Source organism: Octodon degus, unplaced genomic scaffold, assembly GCF_000260255.1.
Source record: "Octodon degus isolate 3935 unplaced genomic scaffold, OctDeg1.0 scaffold00007, whole genome shotgun sequence".
NCBI lineage: Eukaryota > Metazoa > Chordata > Mammalia > Rodentia > Octodontidae > Octodon > Octodon degus.
In genome coordinates, this window is record NW_004524583.1 from 21,133,254 (window position 1) to 21,137,422 (window position 4,169).

Sequence of the window (4,169 nt, forward strand, 5' to 3'; positions counted from 1 at the left end):
AAAAAAAAATACTGCATGTTGTGCCAGCCCTGGAACCAGGCATGGTAACACATGCCTGTAATCCCAGCACTGGGAAGGCTGAAACAAGAGAATCAACTACAAGTTTCAACTGCATAAGGAGACCATGTATCAGAAAGAAAGAAAGAAAGAAAGAAAGAAAGAAAGAAAGAAAGAAAGAAAGAAAGAAAGAAAACAAATTACCTTTTGATCTAGTGATCCTACTTGTAGGTACATATTCAAAGGAATTGAAATCTGAACCTTAAAATAGCAAATTCTTATGTCTATTGCAGAAGCTAAGATACAGACTTAACCAAGAGTCTATCAATGGATGAATGGATAAAGAAAATATGTATACACTCAATAAAATATTAGACTTTTTAAGAATTCCTTGGCTTTATGGCCTTTTCATGTGCCTGTTTGACCATCTGTACATTGTCTTCAGAAAAATGCCTATTTAGTTCTTTTGCCTTCTGTGGCAGGTTGACAACTGGTGGTCAACTTGTAACACCCAGCTGAACTGAACCAGCATGGTGCGGGGTGTGGGAGGCCCGCCTGAGGATTGTGGCCAGTAAAATAAAAAGAATGGGAGAAGAGTGAGGCTGTTGGGAGCTTTTGGAGTTGTTGGTTTTCCTGGGGCTGCTGTCAGTTCTCTTGATGGACCTTGATAGTTGGCAGGCTGCAAGTTCTACAGTAAATAATCCCAGATTATATATACCAATTATATCTCAATAAAGTGGTTTTCATAAATCATAGTAATGATTTAGAATGAAATGCTGATACTTGCTACATTATGGATGAACCTCGAAAGCATTGTTGTAAGGATTGTGAACTTCGTAATATAAAATTTTTATCTCAAAAAATGGCTTTCAAGTCCACCTGAATCAGTTTAATAAAGGCTGAAAGGAAATGTCTGAAGAACTATAATGGTTTTTGTAGATTCGAGAGAGATTTTCTTCATGCCTAAACATTCTGTAATTCAACACCTAGAATTAAAAATGAAGCTTAACTATTCCAAGTTAGGGGAGCAGCAGTCAGCAAAGAGCTACCATTCATGTGTAATGCTGAATGCGGCGAGCCACAAGCTTTATCAGTGTAAACCAAAGCAGCTGTGATAACTCAGGTGGCTTTAAACAAAATTAGGCTTTGACCAGGAAGCATTAGAGGCATTTGAATCCCTTCTCTCCAACTCCTATAGTGAAGAGCAGCTATTACATAGATCATTTGCCACAGATGACAAGGACACGTATGTCACAAGACTTAGGTGCCATCTGCAGAATGGCTCATCTAATTATTTCAGTAATTACTAAGTTGGAAATCATACGGCGGCAAAGTTCAGGCACAGAGTTCATGTTCAAAACTTTCTCCAACTTAGCTGTATCCCTGAGTTGCCCCTGGACAGCCCCATCGGCTGACTTTTAAGAGAGGACTCGAGGAAAAGACAGAGTACACAGTGACACAAACAAGCCTTTGTGAGATGCAGACACTAACTGATCATAAACTGCACTTCACAGTTGTTAAAGAGGATAAAAAATGTTAGCCAATTGTAGCCATCTGACTCATGACAAGAACTAGAAATAATTAGGAAGTTGAAAACATCTTCCAAAATGATTAGAGGAACAAAATGATTACTACCTAACAAAATGATTAGAGGAACAAAATTAACTGAACAACAACAAAAGAAATGAAATCATAATTTCTCAGGCAAAAACTTTCCTGGTACCAACTCTAGAAATGTAAAGAATCTCATGAAAAACATAAGGAGAGTCTAAGATAAGACATAAAAATTGTTCATCTATACACTCCTTTCTTTTTTAGTTATCCATGAATGTGAAAGGCCTCTCGTCACTGATGTAATCTCAATTTCATTTATTCTTTTAGAAAGCAGAACAGCCAGGTAGGCTAGCACATGCCTCTCGTGCCGGCACTCGGAGGCTGAGGTAGGAGGATCACCGTGAGCTCGAGGCCAGTCAGGGCTATACAGTGAGCCCTGGCCCAAAAATAAAACAAAAAATTACATAATTATGAACTTGTTTCCATGATGTTTCCAAGCACTCCCAGGCAGCAGAAGTCCCGGACTCCAGGCTCAGCTTTGCTTACCTTACGGTTCTGATCTTACCTAGACACGTCTACATTCTCCAAATATCCTTCTACCTAAAGATCCGAAGAACCTCATTGGAAAGGTGCGAACAGTCAGAGTACAGGTGAGCTGAGCACAGCTCAGGTGTCTAACACTTAGCTCAACTTAATCTTAGGTGCTTCTGGTCCCACGTCAAAAATCTGACAATGAAAGCTACGGCATTAGATACCAGGAACTTTTGAAAAATAAGGAGATATTGTCCAACGCAACTTCAATAGCAGTAAGAGGTGAGAGGTCAGCAGGGCCCTGGAGACAGCAGCTGGCTTATGCATCAGCCTTAGCAACTTCGAGTGCCATCAACAGTAAAGGGGGCCACTGCGGGGAGCCAGCAAAAGAGAAAACACAGTGTGAACCCAGAGCCCAGAAGAACTTGGCAGACGTTATGTAAGAGTTAAAGTTTTTATGGAGAAGACAAAAACAAAAAAGTTTTGGACCATTTTTTACCCTTACATCAGCATAATCATAGGAACTATTTATGTTCAGACTTCTGTAGTGATCAAAAAAATAGAAGGCTTGCAAATGAGAAACTTTTAAGAGCTGAACAGCAAATGTGTCTATTGCCAGCTACAGCAACTTCAATATTCAAATTTAAAATACCTGTGCAATTAGACGTATTTGTCAGTTGTTTATACAATAACTATAAAGCTATATAAGTCCTTAAAATTAACATAGAACAAGTTAAAGTGAGAGCTTTAACTTCTCTTTTTTCCCATGATACATATATAGCTAAAAAAAGGGAAAAGGTCTTTGATACATAGAAGTATATTAATTTGTCAGTGTCCTAAATTACAGCTGGTTAGGCATTTTAACCTCAATAACCTTCATTAATGGGCAATCTAAAACTTTCTTGAACTATAAAAGATATATTTATATACACATTACATACAGTTAAAAAAAAAGAGTAGTTCCACTTAGTTTTTCTTTGTAGCAATAGCTAAAAGAATGTCTTAAGTTCTTTGGAAGGAAAAAATAGTCTTTCAAAAAATAGGGGTGAAAAGTGGCTTAATGAAACCTAGTGAAATTTTAACATGTTCCAAAATAAACCATAGCAACATATGGAGTCACTAGCAACCAATCAGTTCTCAAAATACTTAAGAATACAGCATTTGGGGGTATGCATGGGGTGCTATCTTGAATACAGAAATATATGTGTGTTGAAATGTGCCCATCTTCCTCTAAAAATTGAACAACCTAACCTATCTGCTTCACATGTTTAAGTGTAAATTCTCACTTAGTGCGCATACACGCACACACACATACACACACACGCCTTCCAGAAGCCAAGAAATCTCAGCAAGCTCGCTCTCTTTTCACTTTACTACTAGGATGTCTGCTCAATAGCAGCATTTAACTATGAAAGCAGAAAACTTACCAGTGGCCCCCAGAGGGAATTTTTGAGACTTTCTTTACTTGTCTGAGTTTTCCTGGAAACTTCAACTATTCTCCACTCTCCCTGGAGCTCTGATTTCCATTTTCCTACATCTTACTGGATTGAGAAGAAGATGGGGTGGGGGAGGATTAGACGATTTTGCCAGTTTACAAAACCACCGTCAACATATCTGGATTGTGTGGTTTTTAATGGTGCATTAGTCCGATGTCTCCTTGCTGAAGCACAATACCTGACAATTCAAAAACAGGAGATGTTTAATTTGGTTCATGTTTCAGAGGTTTTCAGCCCATGGCTGGCAGGCTGCCAGGCCGGAAGCCCATAGAGGAGGGGTGCGGCACAGCAAACCTGCTGAATTCACAGCTGCTGGGAAGCAGAGCAAGGAAAGAAGACAGGGAGTGTTACAGCTGACTCTGTGTCAACTTGCGGAGTCTGAAGCTCAGCTAAGTAACTCAGCAGCTCTACATCCTGCCATGCAAAGGACATGCCCTTACTGCTCTGGGATGTAGTTCATTTTGGCAACTAGAGAAATTTAAAAATTCAACTAAGTGAGCCAGTGGGAGGCCACGGTCCTTACTTTGTAAACATTCTCAGCATGTGCAAGGGGAGGGCATGGAGATGGTGTGTGTCCTACACCTCCCCCAC